The sequence below is a fragment of the Neopelma chrysocephalum genome, unplaced genomic scaffold (genome assembly GCF_003984885.1).
Source record: "Neopelma chrysocephalum unplaced genomic scaffold, ASM398488v2 Primary Assembly neopelma1_77, whole genome shotgun sequence".
NCBI classification, from domain to species: Eukaryota; Metazoa; Chordata; class Aves; order Passeriformes; family Pipridae; genus Neopelma; species Neopelma chrysocephalum.
This window is the reverse complement of record NW_020897738.1, coordinates 307,989-330,452: the sequence shown is the minus strand read 5'-3', so window position 1 is coordinate 330,452 and position 22,464 is coordinate 307,989. Positions and strand designations below refer to the sequence as shown.

General features: G+C 43.5%; 1 protein-coding gene and 1 long non-coding RNA gene across 2 annotated transcripts in view; one reads left to right on the top strand and one right to left on the bottom strand.

The window, feature by feature from the left end:
* The window catches only part of LOC113970552, a 65,005-nt gene extending 48,692 nt beyond the window's left edge, over window positions 1–16,313 (bottom strand). The window contains exons 1-2 of the long non-coding RNA XR_003535202.1: window positions 16,231–16,313; window positions 7,559–7,650 (exon numbers count right to left, since the gene is read on the bottom strand). This is a non-coding gene — a long non-coding RNA (uncharacterized LOC113970552). The remainder of the gene's footprint in view (window positions 1–7,558; window positions 7,651–16,230) is intronic.
* The window catches only part of HIC2 (HIC ZBTB transcriptional repressor 2), a 72,140-nt gene that overhangs the window by 11,302 nt on the left and 38,374 nt on the right, over window positions 1–22,464 (top strand). The window lies entirely within an intron of this gene.

Here is a 22,464-nt window from a genome sequence, read left to right as displayed (position 1 = left end):
AGGAAAAGAAGTGGGAGGTGATAGAGCTGATTCAGATCCCTGCTTTAAAAATCCCGAGCCTGGCTGAGTGAATGCCTGATTAATGTATTTTCTTCTCAGATTCATTTGCTTTGAGGTCACAGTTCAGAGGCTCAAGAGAAAACAGTAGAGACATGAGGAGTCTCGCTGGATGTGTGTCACACGCTCGCTGCCCAAGTGCTCTCTGTGTAAAAGGCTTTGACACAGGGAAGTCCCATGTAGACTGTGGTACTGCCGTGTCAGAGACTGGCATATCTGCTTGGGTAGGGGTTTGAATCTTTCTTTTTCTCAGGAGGCAGTTCCCTGGCAGGTATTAAAAAGTTATTCCTTCCAATGGGTCATTGGATCTTCTTCATAAGACCTTCTTGGCTTATTTTAAACCTAATGTTAACAAAGCATTTCTTTTGCCTTCATTGAGAAGAGTGCAAGTACTTCATCTGAGTAGGGAAGAAAAGCACAATTATTCATATTAAGTCAGTCTCTACAGTGAATGACTGAACAAAAAAAGTCCAATTGGAAGAGTACATCAATTCTACTGAGGGCAACAACTTTTAAATTCTGTTCATCCCCAGAAGTCATAGAGAAAATATGTTTTCTTCATCCTGCTTCTTGTCAGAGGATTTGTCAGAAAGAAATATACCTCCTTCCAAATCTAGTTTTTAAAATGTATTTGCTCTTTAAGAACAAGTCGGCACAGTAATCCTGTTTCACGTTAACTGCTATGAAATATGGTTTTAACTTTTTAGCCCTACAGTGGCAGGAAATGGGATTTAAGATTTTTTTTTCCTTGAGTATAAAAGAGTTTGGGAGCAGGATTTAAAAAAAAAAATCCTTACAATCCTCTCTCTGAGTCTATTTCCACAGATTACTCTTTCAATTCATTTCATTTGTCTATTATGCAATTTGGTGTATGCTTTTAACTGTGATAGTCTTTAAATGCAAGTTGACACTTTGGATCCCTGTGCTGGCTTCAACTCTTAGTCCGTAATGTCTGCTTATTGCAATTTATGCTTTGGTTGTCTAACCTGTGGGATTCTTTGCTTCCTCCAGGGTCCTCAGTTGTGCACATACTTGCTTTTTCCAACCATTCCTACATATTTGCTGTATCACTGTAATCTCTTCATTCCCTGAGCTGTGTCTATTCCTATCTGTTTTCTCTGTCTCTTTCCACACAAACTTTGCACCATGTCTTGGGCTGTCCTTCATCAATATAACAGTAATTTCTTCACTCTGAGCTACTGCAGATCTTCAGAGAGTCACCAAATAGTTTCGGGTTACATCCATGCAAGTGTTGGTGTGGCATCTGTCTGTGCATGGAGACTCTCTTTAGAACAGGATCTGTGTTTCAAAACTCTCTGCAAACACCCTTCCTATTATAATACCTGAAGGCCACTTGGCAAAAATCTTTTTTTTTCCCCTGACTTGTATGAAACTGAAATCCCAGTAAATAAAGTATCACTGCAAAATGAAGAACATTCACTCTTAATTGCAGGAAAATCTGGCTGTTCTACTGAGAACATTCTTCAGCTTCCCTTAGTATAGTTTTTAATATTTGATTAATTCTTTGGGAGCAGAAGAATCATATGATAAAGTTTTAAGGAATATTCCAAAAGAGACAAACTTGAATGTGTTGCTGCTTTGTCTTGCCAGATACCAGTGGTTAGATTGAAGTTTCTGATTGTACAATTCCCACTTATTCTTGACATCAAACCTCCAGCTTATGTCAAAGTCTTGCTTTCCAGAACGGCATGTCCTTACATCTAAGGGAAACTTGTGACTGATGAAAGGTTTGATATCAACTGCTCTCAAATCCCACTGAAATCAGTAAGTTGAGGGTGCTGATTGCTAAAAGATGCAATTTGCTGATCAGATCCCTCCTGCAGTTGGGTCACAGAGCCTTGGATAGAAGCAGTAGATTGTCTCACTCTCTGCCACGGACAGTCCTGAGCCTTCTCGTTAAATTGTTCATTATTTGCTATACACATATATGCACTCTTTCTCTATTTTAAATATAGGTGAATAGTACTAGACATGAGTGTTTCTGTGTGCAATAACTGAACTCAGTTACTCTTGACATTCAGTTACAACAGGAAAAAATGGGTTTTGGTACTTAGTGCTGAATAGCAGAGGCCAACTCATCAAGTTTTTCTATTGCAAAAATGCTTGGTCTGAATTTCTTAGTGTGTGTCTGTAATGGTCCAGAGACATGACAGCACACGTGGAGCACATGAAGGGGAAGACACAGGACATGAATTTTTCTGCAGGTTTTAACAAAGCCAGAATCTTCCATGCCCTCTCTGCTCTGCCACACAGAACAAAAGCCCTGGGGGGGTTGTTTCTAAAGTCATTTGAGAGCTGCCAGCACAAAATGAAAGCCCCAAGGGTTTCTCCAGTCATTGAAGGGGCATCCACCACCCATAAATGTGAAAATGCAACTGAGCTGCACTTTGAAAGTGAGAGGGCAATGGCCTGGCACAGTCACTGGGGAGTCACTGAACTGTCAAGACTGACACAATGTGAAACTTATGAACTTGTGCTTAAACAAGTTCTTTGTTTAACCGGTGTGTGATTTACTGTGTGCTGGTGGCTCATGGGCCCCACATCCCAAATGTTCCCCTACCACCCTCCCCGTATCTGTGCATAAGCCAACTCCCCTTTGGGGATACTTGATGTGGCACAAAGCCTGTTGGAAAATCCCAAGTGCTTCATTTTAGACCTAGGCATGTAAGACACGTGGCTCTAACAGGAAACTTGAGTTTTCATCCACTGATTTTTACGAGGGACTTGCCCACTGCTGTGTCTGTGTGGCCCCTGGGAGCGTGGTGCCGATCCCAGTGTGGGCTCCATGGAACACGTGTGCAGGCCCCGGCAGGGAGCAGTGCTCTTGCTTTCCTGGGGGTCTCAGCAGCTCCCCCTGAGCAGGCAGGGCTGAAGTGCTGTGGGAGGAGTGGGAGGGCAGCGTGGGCAGTGCCAGGTCCCTACTTCAGCCCTTGGCTGCCTGGATTCCCGGCAGGCAGAGCTGCTGCATGGCCTCTGTCACGGACAGTTGCACCTGATGTGTGGGAGTTACTTGGCACCTTGTGGATGTAGTTTCCCATTGATTTTTGGTGGAATTGATTTATAGAGCTATTTAATGGAATTGATTCTTTTTACAACTTTTTTCCCCTCTTAAAGACCAATTGTTTTTCTTGAGTGATGGCTGCAGGTTTGTGTTTAGGTATTAATATGCTCATGCACCCACAGTCTCAACCATGTTCTCTCTACTCAAACTGCAAAAGAAAGTCTCAATCTCAAATGCCATCTCAAATTTTAATATTATATTTGATGTATGACCTGGAATAAATTAAACGTGCTAGAACTTGCAAGATGAAATCCTAGTGGTGGGTATAACCACAAAGCAGTGTTCTATTAAGCCAAGGACTGTCGAGAATGTCTGTTGTGGTTGTGTCTGGGTTACGAGTGGCTCCCTTTGGTTTAGTGTAGGTGGATATTTTTATTCTGCCTGGCTTGTGAACAAGGGGATGAAACTTCAGAATATACCTACAAGAAGAGTAAGGCTCTGCTGACTTTTCCTTTACAAGCCCATAGGTAGGAACCACAGTTTTATCCTAAACCCAATATTTGTATTTAATGTATTTCATTGACTGTCACTCCAAAGTGGTTTGTATTAAGGAAATATTATATACTATACCTGGAGGAATACTATGAGAAAGTGTGAATATCATAATTCTCTGTTACTGTCTTGTAGTTTGCAGGTCAGTTCTGTCAGTAAGTTTAAGTGGCAAATTTGTGTTGTGGTTTTGGGCTTCTTTCTTATTTCCTTCCTTTCTTTCTTTTTCCAAGAAGCGCTGAAATAAATATGGGCAGGACCATAGCTCTGGGTGGGACACCTAAATTTCCAGATCACAGAGACTTAAACATGTGTGCTGAGGGCATAGGATCCAGCTAACAGCTGCCTGTCATGATACAATAAAATAATCACTGAATTAGCCAGCACCCAAGTCATACAAGATATTAGTAATCCAAAAGTACCTTCTTGAACGGCAAAGTGAAACAAACATCAACTGTCACTGTTGTTGTGCGTGATCCCTGTGTGAAATTTGGCTCAGCAATTTGGCAGCTGTATGTAGCACTAACTGGATCTTCCAAGTGGTGGTCTGATGTAGCCCTGAGCATAGTACATTTGGGTAATCTAGTTATCACCAGAGAAGTGACAGATACAGAGTCAGCAGGAGTCAACATCCTATTTGAATAGAAAAGCTCTCAACTTCAGACTGCTTATCAAAACTTCCACCCTTGGCCAGATGTAATCTGGAGCCATCTAAAAACTGTATTGAGAATCCAGCAGGGCCCACTCTCATGCATTTACCTGTGAGTTTAAAAGGATGGCCAAGAATAATATCATTAGGATGCTGAGTGTGCAACTGCTGAAGGAGTGGGTTGTACATATGAACAAAGCTTAGCAGGAAAACTGTAGATGGTAGATGCATGATGCAGAGCAGATAATAGCAGAGTATCCGGTTGTCCTGTATCTGCAACTCCAAATCCCACACACCATTAACTTTGGAAAAGGACTCCAAATGTAAGCAAATTGCTCTGACCCAGATTTTAAACTGGTAAAGGAACTTGAATTCACATGCAAGGCAATATGGGCCTTTTGCAAAACATGGTATTTAAATGTGGCTTGCTTAGAGAAAGTTCCAACAACAATCAACCTTCACTGTGTCCCAGAAGACTGCCAAGACTTTACTCAACATCTTAGTGATCCTAAATGGCAGTCTTGGAGAAGGAAAACTGTATCGTTACTTTGTAAGTGAAACCTGCAGCAGTTGAATTATACAGTAGTTTTACAGAGGTGTTTTATATACTACAGCCATATTGTAAACTAGATTTTGTCTGCTTGGAATTATCCTAGTGATTTGTAGTCTGTCTCTGACAGATGTGCCTCTCTCTAACCATCACATGCCCTAAGCAATTATGCAGAGTTAACAAAACCTAGAGAAGGCAACTGCTCTTATCTGTCTTGCCCCATGCCAAGTCTTTGCCTTCCACTCTCTGCTGAGAAATAGTAGAAATTCCAGGCATTCTTTGGAAGGGAGAGGGTTAAGTTTAAAGAGAAGGGTATCTTGTCTTTCACCACTACTGGGTTGGAAAAATTTTAACTGTGCCTGCTCCCCAGAGGTGCTTCATTATGGTGTGATGATATGGCCTTGGCATGCCCTTGTGGGATAGGTTGGACACTAAGGATCTGTGCTGCCAAGGTTCTTCTTTGTCATATGGACAGATTCTAGCATCATGATTCTCAGAATATCAGAAAGAGCACTTACATGAGAATACATGATTTCATGTATTTCATGTGTTATGTAAATTGGACTACGTTTGGTTTAGGGACTTGTCACCCTAAGGCTGTCACTGGGCTGTACAGGCACAATCTCTTCCCTGAAGAATGTCCCAGTCTAAATGGACAGTAAAGGCAAAAAGGGGAGAGAGGAAGCAGAGACACAAAGAGATGCATTATTTGGCCAAGGTGGTGTGACAGATGTAGAGAACCAGGAAGAGAACCTCAACTCCTTCAGTTCCAGTTTACTTTGCCACCAGAACAGACTACTGTTATTATAGCACTCTCTTTTACATCCCTACTCTTCCAACTAAATTAACTTTCCTTGCCTCAAGGACTGACATAGTCCCTGTACAGTCTTCTGGCATATTTCAGCTATTCCAGAGAGCTGGAACAACGAGCGCACAAACAAGTCACTGCACACTGACTGATCATTGCTTACTCTCTGTATGTGAGGCTTTAGCTCGTGGCAGTGAAAGGTAATCAGCTAAAACAGCTCTGTGCTCAGGACAAAGCCACCACATAAGTAGAAGCTGCTTCTGGATTTGCACAGCTACACATCATTCTTGCTGGTCCTGGAGATGCTTACCTTGTGTTTGGCTCTCCTGGTTCCTGGTGCTGTGCACACAGGGGTGTAAGGCCAGGCAGAGCCAATGCCACCTCAGGCTGCCCTGGCCCCATTTTGGGCACTCATGGGTGCCTTACCTGGGTTGTGCCTGAGTTGTAGCCAGATCTGTCATTAAGTTATAATGGTGTAAGTTGTTCTTGAGTGTGTAACTTAAAAAGAGCAACATCTAAGTCTCAGACCACAGAATAGACCCCATTTTTATGAGTCTCCTTGAGACAGAGTGGCAATAATAGGAAACAAATGCAGATTGTTACTGTCCCATACTCTGCCCCGACTCCATATGATGGTTTTATCAGAAAGCTCCTGTGCTTGCCCACTCCAGCCTTGCTGGTGTTATAAATTCCTTGCCACCCCTGCCTTACTAAGAGTTCGAGGGACTGCATTTCTGTAGTGTGTGGACTTGGAAAGTTATGAGATGGAAACAAATATTCCTGCTCCAGAAGATGGTAAACAGGACCAAACAGTTACTTACTCTTTGTGTATTGCCTTGGTAAATTTAAAGACTTCTGTGTATTAAATGATGCAATAGCAAATTCCTTACAAAAAATAAAATGTCTGTAATCACCTAATGGTTGCTCTGGTTCCAGTGGTGATGTGGCATTGAATATCTCTTGGTTTGGCTTCCACAGTTCAGGAGTGAGGGGAACTGGAATGGTGTTTACTGAGCCAATAAACTTCTCACTAAACATAATTCATGAGCTCTAGCTGGCTAATAACCAGGATCTCAATGCTCTAACAGTTGGCCCCATACATTTTAAAACAAAGCTTTATTTGAAGTGAAAACTTTTAGAAAAATAAACTTTAGGATTTAGTGGCCTCTAATATTGTCCACCTCCCCAGGCCATGAGAAATCTCATAACTAGAGAGTGCATTTTAAAATATTTCTATTGCAGTCTCTCTGTGCTAAAAGACTGCTTGCTCCAGAGATTGCTTCAGCATCCTTTTTTGTTCGTTGCTCCCAAAACTTAGAGGAATCCATACACTTCTTTTAAAATAGCACTGTGCAGCGATTTTCCCCCCTATTTGTGTTTAGAAAGTGTTTCTGCTGACCCTTTGAGTACTCTAGGCAGTCAGCATTTCTTCAGCAATAAGAAAAAGGTGAAGAGCTGAAACAAGGCTTACTCTCTTTAAGATGGCATTTTAAAAATTATTTCCGTAACCTTTCTTACAGTCCTAGTTTTTCTCTGGAGAGATCTTCATCTGACCAGGTTTATTTAAACACTTGCTAGATTATGTAGCAGGGTTTCCCTTCCTCTCCTCATGAATGAAGACCTGTGCTTCTGCAGGTTCACTCAAGGAGTGCTCCTCCTTGGGGCACTACAGAACTTCAGATTTGGATTGGTCTCAGATCCCCACCATTTCCCTGTGTGTAGAAGAGGATTCTTGTGTTGTGTGTTTGTTTAGTTTCTCATGAATGAATTTTCCATTCTTAAAGAATCCCAAGCAGTTCTCAGCAGGGTGTGGGTGAGTGGTGGTTCTGCTCTCTGGGGCACATGTAATTTGTACTGGGGGCAGAGCACTTCATTTTTAAGGACTGGGTATCAGTTAATTTAGATTTCTGCTATTGGTTTTACCTTCTTGGGGAGGTCTTGCCACTCTGCTTCAGCTTCTTTCTTGGAGGATGACGAAACAACGCCTGCCTGCCTCCTGTCAGATGCTTTGAAGTCTGTAGATGAAAGATACCATATGAATGCAAAGTACTTGCCAGTTAATGTCAGCAAGTCATTTTGCTTGTACCTTGATGGAAAAAGCTTTATTGTCAGCTTACAATGAATGGATCTGCATATGCACCAGTAGTTCTTTCCCTTTTACTTAAGTCTTCTGGAGGATTGTATTGACTACCTCTCAGAAAGATAGAGGGAGGTTAAATACCAAGCAATAAAAGATTATCGAGGAAATTTCTTGTCATGCGATACCTTAAAGATAATACTTAGTAATATTTTGAAAAGGAAAGAAAATAGTGACTATGCACAAGGAGTTCCTACTACATACTGTCTCATTCCCTGTCTTTCAGGGATTATTTTCTCAAGCAGAGCTAAGCCTAGTTCCATCAATGCATAGAGAACTTCTATTATTATACACTGATTTGATAAGATAATATAATTAGTGTCTTGGTCCATTGATGCAGACCTCTACTGTCCAAAACCAACATTAGGTTATTAAATCAATTCTTATATTTGTTACAGTAATAAGATAAAACAGCATTATTTAGATACCGCTTGTCTAAACTTAGATAAGTTGTTCAACCGTTTCTGTGCTTGCTTATCCACATTCTGCTTCTGTTTTTAAAAAACAGCACAAATTCACGAGGTAGGTGCAGGCTTTGGATTTCCTGGTGTTTATTGTTTGGTGTGGCAGGGTCTTCCCTGTCAGTCATTTGTGTCTCATCTGTGTGGCTCTGCCTCCCCTGCAGCAGATGGGCAGTGAGGAAATGAGGGCTCCAGTGGATAAATACAGCAGCAGCAGCTGCTTTCAAGAAGGGTATCCATGAGCAGGCCTCAAGTGAGATGGTGTCTGGGCAGCTAATCTGGGCAGATATCTACTGGCAATTTCTGCTGACACACAGGTTGGGAGACCTGGAATTGACGGCTAAACTGGCACAGAGCCAAAGTCAACAGGGAGAAGAATTTTTAGGTAGAAAGGCAGGTCTGAGTTTCCCAAATTACAGTTGTCTTGGGGAGCCTGGGAGCCTTCTGGCTCCAGAGAAGGAAGAAAGAGGCTTTGCCAAATGCCCATTTCAAGTATAAACACTATCCCAAGCCCCTAGTTCATAGACTGACACAGGTATTTATTATTCTGCTGGAAGTGGGTCGACTTAGTCAAAGGTTGCAGGGAATTGGTATTGTAGGTAACCTTTGATGTGTTTTACCTCCTTTTTTTTTGGCAGTAGAGGCCCAGATCTTATAGGACAACTGACTCAGCCTGATGTTGAGGGACTGTGGTGTCTAGTGTTTTAAATACTGCATTTTGTATTAACTTGGGCTGCACACCACAATTCTGCTCCTGGTTTTGTAAGACATTTATTTGCATCGGAACATCCTGCTTCTTGCATGTGTGAGGACTTCCAGGGTGAGAGCTGAGCCCTGCTCAGCTTTGTTCCCAAATTCTGCGGTGGAACACAGGACCCTTTGAGAGTGCAGAGGGCCAAGTTTTGCTGCTCTGTGCTCCTGGTGTTCTGCTTCATGACTGGGCAGGGCCAGATGGAGAGGAAAGGCTATTTAATGGGGCCGTGTGTTATTGGAAATTGCCATCTAACATTCCTCGCTTTCCCCAGTGTGTTCTCCCCCTTCCAGGGTGGAATGCAGTAATTGCCGTACCAGAAAGAAGCCATGATCTGTCTGTCTAGCCTGGCATCCTTTCTCCAAGACAGGCAAACACCAGATGCTTGAGGGAAAGGTACAAGAACTCCTAAAACAAACAACTATGGAATAACTTGTGTGGAGAGGAAGTCAGTGGTTGGTTATGCCCTGAGGTGAGGGAGTTTCTGGCCTTTACTGAGTGTTCTGTGTAGCTGGGTATTCACTATCACATATGATGTGCTTTTAACCCGTTCTTGCAGACTCCCTGCCTTGAGTTGGGGACCAAGGAACAGCACAGGTCAGCTGCACCCCTGTGCACTGTGCTGGAGTGGTCCTCAGTCTCAAACATCAGGAGGGACAGGTGTAGCAAGGTGTGTGTTGCTGATCTCGTTGCCTGTAGAGGAGGGATCACTCCGGGCTGTCAGTCACATCTGTTTATTTTGTTTGCTGGTTTTGAGTGCTGCTTTTTCTCAATTTCCTGTTGTCAGCAGCCCCTGGCTCTTGTGCTGAAGGCATAACCTGTGTTGCCTTGTTGCTTTTTCTGTAGTGCTCCATTTTGCATGGCTCGATCCTCTGCTCTAAGTCACTCCTGCCTTTACCTGTGCAGGAGCCTTTCTGTGCTGTACTTTTGAGCTGTATCTCATGTCTTCCCTGTGTGTTGGCCTTGACGAATATACTGGATGTTCCTGATCCTTCAGTAGCTCTTCCTGGAGAGGATCCTGATAGTCTGTGTTCCAGGTGGTATTACCAAGTGACAGGATTTACTCTGTTCAGTAAAATGTGATCTGAGCTCCTCTCTACTCAAACACAAGAGCAGGAGGGTTGGCTCCACTGGTGCTCAATCAAGGTCACCAGTAAGGGACCACTGAACCTCTACTGGAAGTCATGATAAGAACTACCATCTGGTTCCCTCCCTCCTGGTGTTCTCCACTGGCCAAATCTTTCATCAAAAGCTACACATGTGAACAGCCCATACTGCACACGGACGCTGCTGGTAACTGGTGTGAAACAACCTCCAGCAACTGAAAGCCTGGGTAGAAATGAGAAAGACCTCAAGCAATGGCTTCATTGTCTGGTGCTGATGGAGAAGTCAATAATATGCAGGACCTGTGTTCACCTCAGGGAGGAGGAAGGGGAGAATGCTCTTTTTAATTATGTATTGCTAATTCTTTCCCAACCAGCCAGCCTGGGATTTCCTTGCATTCTGAGGCAGTGCTTTCATCTGTCTCCTGTTTAACAATCTGGACTTGCTTGAGAAGTTGGTTTTCCTTCTTGTGGAAGATTGCATTGGAGACAGAGTGTTGTTTACTTAATATCTATAATAAAAATCCTTTATCCTTTTTATTGCTTCCTCTCCAACTCAAAAAGGGGTGGCATGGAAAGTAGCACATATTCTGTAGGAAAGATCTTTTGGGTTCTGGTAACTAACCATAGTTACCAAACCACTCTCACTTCAAGCAGTTGGCCAATCTCCCTTGTGCTACCTGGACTTCTGTTGTCTGTGGTTCTGATTTCCTGCAAGCTCTCCCAGCAATCCCAGGTGAAGTGAAGCAGAGAGGTTAAGTCTCCTTTCCTAAACAACAGATAGAATTTACCACTACTTGCCATTTCTGCTCCGTGAAATGACTTTTGCTGAACCCTTTGATGAAGAAATATTGTGTCCAAGCAATTAGCTGGGTAGTGGTGTTGTATGACCCTTGGTGAAGCTGTAAGAGCTCTGTACTGCTGAGGTAAGCTGGAAACATACCTAGATACTCACAAACAACACCACAATCTCACTTTTAAAACTTGAGAATTATCCTCTGTTAGGTAGTCAGAGTAGTGGCTCATGGAATAGTGGAGGCCAAATCCAGATCCAGGTCCATTGTTGCAGATGTGGCTGGGGTCTGGTGTCTGGCTTTTCTCGAAGTAATGATGTGAATGTTTCTTATGTGCTGTTGCCTTTCCCCATTTTTTATGATATCAATGTTCTTTTTTCTTCTGATATTTTAAACAACACACATGCTCTGGCAGATTCAAACAAAAGAAAAATACAGAGCCAGAGGCAGGTTTTTCTAAATGCAGCTTGAGATTTGTAGGCATGGATAATTAGAAAAATTGAACTGATAATTTTAGTTAGCTTATTTTTAAGTGGGGGGAAATGAGCATTTTTTATCATGAAAGTGGGGAGACTTCCTATGCCACATTCAGCTCCAGCATAGCATGTAACTTCATTATTTATTCAACCCACTAATACCTGCATGGGCATTCTTAGAATTAAAATGCTCTTAATTCAGTAGAATGAGATAAAACTAAGTTCCTTTTAATACTGGATGAGTGTGTCTGTACAGAGATATAATGTGGTTTAGCTAATTCACTTTAAATTCACAACTTCAGTTAATCTGAATTAAGTTTCCCGAGTCCTGCGTGTAAAGACATCTTAATTTAGAAAAAGCTGCTGTTGTGGAAAGAGCAATGGACTCAGCCCTGCCCCGAGGCATCCTGGCATGCAGCTCACTGGTTCAGACACAGACTTTCTGGGCATTAGCAAATTGTCTACCACATCCTTTTCTTCTCCTCTCAGAACTCCTCTGTGCTACCTCCTACAATTGAGGTTTCTGAGCCATTGCTCTGAGTAACTTGCTCTGGTTTTGTTTGCTGTGTAGCTGAGGACACAGTGTCCCACAGCTGGGAAAGTTAAACTTGTCCTGAAAGCAGCCATGGACACACCCTTTGGTTTGAAAGGCCTGTCCAGTGGATGTTCCGTGCCCAGGCCAGGTACAGAGGAGGAAGCAGAATGGGGGATCTCTCCACCATGGCACAGGTTTGTGCAATAAAACTAGACTTGTGCTGTGTATATTTGGGAAGCCTAACCATGAGAAAAACAGTCTTAGAGTCAGAGCTTAGCTCAGAGATTTGCTGAAAATATGTGCTTTTCTCCTCAGAAATGATTTTGTGGTCATGTTACACTTTTCCTATGAAAAGAGAAACTGGTCACATGCCTCAAATAAAACCATTTAGGATAAATCCCTAAATGAAACTTGCTGTTTGCCAGATGCAAGGAGTGCTGGACCATGTGAATTCTGACTGCAAGTTTCACCCAGTTCAGTTTGTTGGACTGTTTTCCAACTCTTGCCCTAATGGGAAACTGTTCACAGAATTGTTGTATTGTCTCATGGGCTGCTGGTTGTGCTCAGAGATCAGCTGGAGAGGGATCCCTCTAAGTTGGATCCCTCTAAATTTTTTTTCAGTTGGAATTTCCAGTATGTTCATCATGGATGTTATGAATAATGGGTAGGAGATAACAGAGTAAAAAATATTATATTTCACTCCACCTGTGAGTTAGAGTATAGAGAGAGACAGACACAGGGGAGGGGAGGGCATTTTCTATGGGCCAGTTGATGAATTCATGTTCCTTCCACCTGGCAAAGTCACACCTGACATGCTGAAGTCTCCAGAAGCCCTGAAAGCATCATGCACTGTGCGTGTGTGCTATAAATAAACTTTAAAAAACATAATTTAAAAACACCTCTGGCAAAGCACATGCTTAACTGAAACTTGCCTGGTGAAGGTTGACTCAGGGGTGTAGGAAGGAGATGGGGAAAGAGCAAGTGGGAGGAAATAAATGGAACTTGCTGTCAGAGAAAAGCCACTTGTTTGTAATTTTCAGGCTGTCCAAGCTCTTGGCATGCCAGCTTTGGGAGATCCCCAGTGGCTTTCTGGATGTTTGCCCTTGGCACGCATGTTTGTGCCTGAACTGAGAATTCAAGTATTAACAAAGCTGCACAAGCAGGGTTAGTTAACCTGTTAGAAAAGGATTAGATATCTTGGAATCATGGTTGATTCTCCAGTTCTAAGAATCCAGATAGCTCCTGCTGACAGTCTCCAGTCAATTAGACAGAATAATTTCAACAAGTCCTCCTAATGAATTTTTATGTGTTCAACCCACAACTTGGATAGCTGCATCCCTTTATTTTAAATGGACAATACTTTTGATCTGCACAGGACCAAAGGAGGTTTGGGGAGATGAAACTCTCCTAGGGTAAGATACTAAACCTGATAGTATCTGTGGAGGTATAATCTGCACTGCTGCTGTCTCAAAGCAGGTCTGGCTTACTTGTTTGTTTTTTAAGTTGTATGAAAACATGATGCACCTGCAAGCAGGAAAATAAGTCTTCTACACCAAAGCCTCTTCAGGTGGGCCACTAAGGGGTTAAAGGCATTGCCCAGTTCTGAGGAAGCCTGTTTCAAGGCAGGCATTGACTGCAGGAAGGTTTTGCTGCAGACACAGGCTGATGTGCTTGCAGCAAAGATTGCAGGCTTATCAGTAAAGATAAACATGCAAAGGCTTCCAAACCCCTGTGTCCCTGCCACTTGTTTGGGGTCCTTTTTCAGAGACCAAGAGAAAATACAAGATCTTCTTCAAGATAGATGCTACTTCCAAAGGGGCAGCCAGCAGACTCTGTAGAAACAGAGACCGTGTATTACTGTGTGGTTTGGAACAGGTACAGGAGATATTAGTTTACCTGATTCAAAATAGTACTTGAGACCTTACAGTATCATGTGGGGTTGGCTCTTTCCCCTCACTCATCAGTCTTTTGCTGAGTGTCCAAATGCTGGACAATGTTGGGTTTTGTTGCCCTCACTTAGTTACTTGCCATGGCTAATTTCTGCATGTGGCTTTGTGCTGCCAAGCAATCTCCAAGCTGTAGTACCCATTCGTTTGCCATTTCTCACAAATACTTTGAATATTACTTTATTTTAATCCTGGTACTGAGAGGAGGGGAATGGAGATAGTGTTTCTGTTAAAAATGTACAGGATCAGCTACAGAATTTTTGGGCACAGAACAGACCTATTGAGTTGTCTGCAAAAATAGTTACAATGGTAATATTAGGTATAATTATGTTGTAGCCTTGGAAATGATACATTTTTCTTTATTTCCCTCTCTTCCTGCTTCTGTCACCAAATACTGCAAAGCAGGAGATGCAGAAATCAAACATCTGGCTTCTTGAGGTTGAATTCCAAAAGTCTGCATTGAAAAATGCAGAAATTATTCCAGATGGGTGAGGACTGGCACTCCCTCTCTGTCCAGGAAAGTCTGTGCCATTCTGCAGGCTCAGCCTGGGTCCCTCTGTTTTGCCACCGAGTCTGATTGACACTTACATGTGTGTGGCCCTTTTACACAGCAGTGGACTTAAGTTTGAAAATCCAGACATTTTTGGACTGTGACAACAGTTGGTATGGTGTTTCAATCCGTATTTTAGTTTTTTAAACTTATATATATTATTTTAAAAGGGAGTGTAGCAACTTATTGCAAAAATCAGAGAGGAGAACAGTTTATAAAAACAATTTAAAAGTTGCTCCCAGTTGAGTGAGTCTTTGAATGTGGAAAAAGGGACTTTTAAAATTTAAAGAAATTCTCTTAAACTTGCAATGTGATAGATAAAGCTCCTTCTGAGAATGTGAAAATGTGGGCTCCATGTGCTAAAGCTATTTGAAAAGAGGTGTGAGTGAAGGGGCTGAGGTTGGTGTGAACGTCAGACTTCCTGCCTTCTGCACTTTCTGTGTCGCAGCTGTAGCACGTTCATAGCTTGGCCCTTCTTTTAAAAGGGACTCAGAACTAGCCCTGCCTTTCAGGAAAACACTCCTTGCTGCAGCCAGAAACTCTGGCCCATTGCAGGATGACAGGAGGAAGAGCTTTGTTACTAGCTTGTGTTTGATCTTAGCTGCTGTTTTTTCTGCTCTCGGTAGCATGCTAATGATACTTGTGGGAGGTGAAAAATGGGTGAATTCCTGCTAGGGTGCGGGCAAGTTCGCAGTTTAGTTCTTGTCCTCTTCTTCCCCTCTGGTAAAAATTTTGGGGGCTGTCCCAGATACATAAATAGGAACTTTTTCCTAGAATAATTTTCTGTCTTACATCTGCTGAGGACTCTGAATCAGAAAGGCAGTAAGCAGTTGACTCAGTTTGTTTTGTCTCCTCTCCCCCTTTCTTATGTTTGAAATTATGAGTATTTATGGGAAATGACTGGCTTGAAAGTCTAGGACAGGTCTGAGCTGCCCATAAACCATTCCTTTGCTTTGTTCAGTTTTTCCTTGTTTAAAGTTTCAAGCTGAAATGCCAAATCCATCCTGAGTCCCACTCTGTTTCGAATGCCAGAGCTGCCAGTTTCACATTTCTTCCCTGTGATTCTCTACGTGTTATCCCCCTCTTGGTATCAGAGGACCCAGCAGGGTGGGCAAGCTGCACCCTGGGTCAGAAGAACGGGGTGATGGTGGAACAGAAGGTGCCAAAGCTGGAGGCAAATACACCCCAGTGTCTGCTGCTGCCCAGGGAGAGGGTCTGCAAGGCTGCGATAAGGGGTGGGAAGAGAGCAAGAGGGATGGGTGGGCCCCCAAAGCGATGATCTGGGTGCCAACATATCTTGCTCCAGCTTTGCAAGGAGCAGCACGCAAGTGCTTCAGAGGGAGGGCTAGTTGTGGTTTGTGGTTTAGGGAGTTGACACAAATAGTCTCTGAACCCTTTTTTACAGCCCTGCAAAGGAGTGTTCTCTCCAGGGAACTGGAGCCTGTCCTCCTTGGTGTAGTCCTTTCCTGCTTAGCAGGTTCGAGGCTGTGCTCAGAGCAAGCAGTCATGGCTGTGACAGAAAGGCTTAGGAAGTGGGGTTTAACATCCTACATAGTTTGTGCTATGTTAGAGTTAGATTAGGATGGACATGTCTGTAATTAAAGATTTGGATCTGGGTTTCTGTTCCTAAACTACTGTTGTAAACCAGCAGTAACTTCAGTGGCAGGCAACCTGTGACAATATTTCTGTGCCTAAGAACTCTGTGGGCCCGGCTATTTTTTCCCTCTTTCGGTAAGTGCACTGTGTAACTTTTTTGTGGACAGAAAATACAGAACAGCGTGTTGACCTTCATTGCTGATCAAACTTCAGTTGCACCCAGATATAACTGATAGCAGGTCTTACCTGGCTTTGCTTTCTGTCAGTGCACGTAGGTGGTCACATGGAGGGGAAGTGAAATACTTCAACAATATATACAGCACAAATGCCTGGATGGAATAAGAGAAACGAAGTGTGTCAGAGGGGAAAACTTTCAAATTCAATGAGAAAACACTCCCATAGTTCAGGTATTTCATTCTGCATGAAGGCTGGTGCTGACTCTGATAAATGTCATCCAGATGGAGAGATATTACTACCTAGTACTAAAATACCAGCACTCTTCCTGGCCTGTGCTGTGCTCCTTGTACCTGGCAAAGCGCTGGTTATGCTCATCTCCCAGCCTGCTTCCCTCCCAACTGAGAGTTCTACAGGGATGACCAGAGGGAATCTTAGTGATCCTGCTAAGAAGCCTATTTACTTAAGGGGGCATATGTACATCTTTTAACAATCTGGTTGTGTACCTCCTTTGTGGGAGGATCCCTGACCTTATACAGAGAGGGACAAGTGCTAATTAACTTAATTCTGGGAACAGGAGGTGGTATGACCTTTTCCAAAGTGATTCTTTTGGGCTAGAGTTTACAGAGGGGTATTTGCTAGGACTGATGCCTGGGTTTGCTATAAAAACATTATTCATACAGAAGTGTAAAATTCCCTGGTGTGGCTGGGGGAAGAAATTAACCTCCCATCTCTCTGGTTTGGGTTCATAGTTCCTTGCCTAAAAATTGTTGGCACTGTGTCCAGGTTTATATTATTTAATATCAAAACACATTTCATTTTCTGCCACATCTTTTAGCACTGAAGACAGCAAATAGATCCAAGTTAATAGACCATTGTTTTGGCCACCACTCACCCTGTTGTGAATATGCCATCTTTTATAGGCAACCCAGGAGGAAATTAATTTCTGGGGCTTTTTTTTTTCCCCTAGCTATCAAGGTGTTATTTGTTCTGAGCATCTTCCACATTTCTCCCTCCTCTGCCAAAGAATTGGTAAGGACTCTTAATGCCATCACTTTGCTGTGCTCCCTCTGAGTAGCTCAGGGACGCAGTTACAACCACCCCAGGTGTGCCTATGCCATTTGATTTTTGTTCTTGCTACCAACATTGAGTAATCGGTGCTCCAGTGTAGACAAAACCAGAGGCAGCTACAGCAGTGCCTTAGCAGCAGCTACAGAGAGCAGAGCTCATGGAGACGCGCCTGAGGTGAGCAGGACAGAGGGCCAGTGGTCCGACTCCACTGAGGAAATGCAAGGCAGCCCCCAGGAAGGAGGAAAGTTGCCGTAGATCCCGTGGCTGGCCACGTGTCAGGCTCGCAAGGCACTTGGGATGCCTTGGCTGCAGAGAAGTGGGCAGAAAGCTGCCCATGGGGTCTTACAGCTGGAGAGAGGTAAGAAAGCAGCTGATAAAACTGAATTTTCCTCAGGCAAAGAAAGATCTCTAGTCTCTGCGCCCTGTTGTCTTCTGATGTTTTTTTAAAAAACTCAACAGAGCAACTCCTCCTCATTCCCCACCACCACCCCCCAACAACAAAACAGCGCAGGTTCGCTGGACCCTAAGAGAAACAAACGTAAGCACCTCTTTGGAAAACACTCCTGAGGCCTGCGGCCATCCCGCATTCCTCAGGAGGCTGAGCCTCCTCCCCAGTGCCTGCCCAGCAGGGCAGCCGGCTCCGGGGCTCTGGGGCTCTGGGGGCCGGGCTGCCGCGCTGCCCGCTCCGTGCACCGACATGCCCGCGCAGAGCCCCCTCGGCGGCTCCGACCGCTCGGGCGTGGCCGTGGCCGTGTTTCGTGCAGCCCGTGCTCGGGACGCGACTGCTCAGGGGAACAGAGGCAGCATCTTCACCGTGCGGCGTTTTCTGCCATATTCATTCAAAGGACAGCTCCATGTCTGAAGTGCTGCCAGACTGAGAGACGAACACCGGGAGCAAACAGCTGCCACGTCCTCATCCCGCTGCCTGTCACGGCAGCGCAGCAGAGCTGGAAGTTTTGCAGCAATGTAATAGGTAAGGGGTATTTATTTGAATGAAAACGAAGGTAGAATCCCTATTTCCCAGTTGGTTTGACCCCTATTTACAAAGATCTAGTAATGCATGTATGTAGAAGAAATATCCATAGGAGTGAAAATGTGCCCTGCTAATATTAAAAGGTACACGGTGGAATTTTGCCTAAGGATAAAATGTAATTTTAATTGAAAGCTGCTGTAACTTGATAGGGAATATCCACAACAGTCTTGAGGATCTACTTTAAAATACAGTTAAACAGAGACAACTCCCACCACTCTGTCTCTTAGAGCTACATGTGCTCTTTGATCCATCCATGGTGCTTACGATTCCTGAGAGACACACATACTGCCAGTAGTCTGAGCTCATTAATATTTATATGATACCTTTCATCTGAAGATGTGCACTTTGCAATTATTAATTAAAAACAATTTCACAACCCCCTAAAATTTAGCTCAATTTCATAGCTTACAAAACTGAGACCCAGAAAGTTTGTGTGTCCTTGCATGAGACAGAGAGATTAGAAATGTGGAAGCTTGGCTGCAAGAACTCCTTCTTTCATGGGTAACTTTTGACAAGGCAGCACAGGTTTCCTTTGTCAATAAGATGCACCATGAGCCTGTACTACCCAGGCAATACTGAAAGGTGAGTGAAGGGAATCTTCTCTTTCATTGTGGTTATTCACACAGCATTTGCTTGCTTTTTAGAAAGACTCTTTAAAAGTACACAAATGGTTTGTCAGCCCTGCAGACCAGACCCTGAGTGAATATTTACCTGAACACGTTGGGCCTTTCCCTAGCACCCTGTATTTTAGTTCCCGTGTAAGAGCAGATAGAAGGGATGGTGGGTTATAATCCACACCAGACATGTGCCCTCTCAGTCCTTCCTGGTGCTTATGGAATGAAGGAGCTTGGCTCAGTGTGAGACTGATAACAGGAGGGAGGGCTTGCCATGCGATTAGACCAGTTCACTGTAAACACCTAAGTTGCACAAGTGGCTCAAACTTTGATCTTTTTGTTGTGGAAAAGAAATTGGAGACTCTGAAACCTGCCCTCAGTCACAAACAAGGAGGTGGACATTACTCAAGCCCAATTGTGGAAACATAAATACAGTAAAATGTGATCAAAATGGAAAAAGCATTTCTTTCTTCCCCATCCCTTGCTCCCCAGTGTACAGAGTCTGCTTTTACTAGGGGCTCCTAGTCTGACTTGCTCTGTTTGTGAGTGCAGGCCCCAGTCTCACACCTGAAACGCCCAAATCCAAATGCTCCTGAGTGCTGTCTGGGATAAGGTTTAAGCCACAGGTGCAATTAAGCTTTTAAGTGGTAAGCCTATTTGGTTAGGGGCACACCTAGAGCCTACAACAAGCTGGGAGAAAAATGATCAGTCTTTCAAACTGACAGGCGGTTCCTGAAATACTGCTGGAAGGGTTAAGAAGAAGCTACAGCATTTGTAATTCTCCTGGTATTTACTGTAACAACTCTCTGAACGAGTTCTCTATGGATACATCTGGCTGTCCTAGTGAGGTGGGACTTGATTTTAATTACAAATCTGGTAATGGATTATCAAAATGATGGTGTTGCTAAAGCCCTGGGCACACTCTTCTTAGTGCTCTCTTCTTCTCCCCTCACACCCTCCTTCCTAAATCTGCCTGGACAAACACTGGAGCAAAAAGATAGGTTTCACAGGAGTGTAGGCTGTTAGCCTGTGGTTTCTTTTCGTATTGGCATTTGGGGCTTTGATTAGATTTATAGAGGAAAAATGTCATAGCAGGTTGTCCAGTAAAATGCTGGTGAATATTTAAAGATGCAAATGTTTATAGGCATTCAATGAGTGTGTGAAAAATGGGGGATGTGAGACTTGAGCAATTCCTTAACATTCTGATTTCTTTGCACTGTGTCATAGCTTTGCTTTTACAATCATTAGGACAGCATCAGAGACCTTTGCTTTGCATAGCCTTGAGTTCTTGGGCAAGGATTTAAACGTGGAACATTAAGACATGTTAGTGAACGTGTCCTAATTAGTCTCTACTTCGGCTACCACATGCTCAAAGGCCGAGCCTTACCTACACTGTGCCTCTCAAACGCCTTCAACAATACAGCATTTTATCCTAGTCTAGACAAAGTCTTAAGGGTTACGTTGTCTAGTCAACTAATCACTCCTTTTAGTGGGAAAACTGCTTTCCTTTAGGATTGTTTCCTTGCCTACTTTTTCCTCCTTGCTGTCTCTTTTCTCCTCCTTCCCTCTGCATACCTTCCCTGCAGCAACTCCTGTTCCATCTGCTGTAATGTAAGCATTAACTATTTAATTGCTGATTAGGAAAATCTCATCACGTGGGCTTTGCAACAATATTGGAGTGGGAGGCAGAGGAAGGAGATGTGTGAGTTCCCAGTTCTCTGTCACTGGCTGACCTGGGAGGGCATTAGTCATTCTTGACGCCATGAGGGTGTTTAACATCTCTTCAGTCTAATGGGTACAACAGTTGAATGGGATTTGGATGTACCTGAGTCCTTGTCATCTCTTGCTGCTGAACTTGCTATTTGACCTTGAGTGAGCTAGGCCGAGGGCAAGTACTGAATGCTTTTTGATTCTTAAATACAGGAAACATATTCATGCAAAGGACTAGTTCCTTATCTCGTGTAATAAAAGACTGTGGGGTTTTGGAAAGTTTTCTTTAAGTTTCTGCACCAAGTTGCAGAGAGCGAGGATGAGAAGCTGGAGGAGATCTGCAGTTCTCCAAGCAGTGAAAGCCCTTTTAGCTCCGTGTTCCCAGGCAGCCATATGGGGCTTTTACCCAACTGACTTATTTCCTTACGTGATGAAAATTCAGCTGGTGGCCCCCTTCTCTCCCCCTGGCACCAGCTATTCTGAGCATTCGCGCGTTATCAGCATTTCAGCTCCTCTTGGCACTTCCAGTACCTAGTTGCCACAGTGGGATGTTGTCTGCAGTAGGATACTTGTGAAAACTGGGAAGACTCGGAGGGGACTGTGGGCGATGTGGTAAGAAAAGGTGTGCAGGTGGACTCTGCAACCCACGTAGTCAGTCTCGGCCCTGAGGACTTTTTGTGGCTCGTCATAATTGCCAGTTTCTCACTTGGTTTTGCAGGACCCTGAAAGTTGTGTTGGAGATGGGAACTGGACCTTTTCCAGTTTGTCATGAAAGAGAAAGGACTGAAATTTTTGGATAATTGGAGACGACCTAATGAAATTGCCATTGTAAAAGACAAGAAAATGGTATTCTTAGCAATTAGCAAGGGAAAGCATTTCAGTCAGACTGAAACCATCTTCTCATTTGTTTGGGGAGTTTATTGTTAGCAGATGTTTAATTTCCGTAAGCAATTAATATTTGGAAAGCTTAAAAATTATTTATATATGTGTAAAAACCCCTTGTATTTTACTTCGGTGAGGGAGTAAGCACTCACACACAATGTTTCCTCAAAGACCTCACAAAGACCAGAGCTGGCCTTCTTGACTGTTTTAAAGAACAGATGGGTGTATGTGTATGAGAGTGCAGAGGAGAGGATAAGTGTATATATGGGCATGGAACAGAAATAAAGAACAAAATATCTTTGAGGAAAGGGATAAAACATGCTAATATACTTCTCGTGCTTTCTGCCTCCATCACTAACAACCTCCATTTCCTCTCCCCCATCCCCACCTCAAAAAAAAAAAAATTCTATTTAGAAAACATCCTTGCAGGTCACGTGGCAGCTGGCAAAGGCTGCCAGCCCTTCTGCCAGAGGCAGCTTAGACTCCTGAAACAAAGCAAACTGGGTTGAAATTCTAGGCATTAAAAAAGTAAAGCAGCTGCCTCCCTGACATCCTGGGTCAGACTCTGATTTCAGTTTCTCTTCTGCTCGATCCTGGGTAAAGTCATTGCTATGGTGTAACTGAAATGAGAACTGGGGCTGCTAATCTTGACATCGGGTACCCAGTGGTAATCCATTTGTTATCTCTGTTACATTTGTGGGAGCACACACACCCACTCCCTTTAGACTGCAGTAATTTATTTGGCCTATTTTATGTCTGATGGTCACTTGAAACTGTGCCTCTTGCCTGTCAGCAGCTGTAGTTGTTTTGCTAAGTGACTATCTAAAGTGAGACTTCCTTGTGCAAATGTGTATTTTAGACACTGTCACCAGAAATCCAGTGGTTCTCCCCTCTCCCTACCCCTCCCGCCCCCTTCAGCTGTTTAGATTTCAGGACACATGGCTTAAATGAACGTATGCTTGGAGTTTGCAAAATGGCTTGAATGACAGGAGAAAT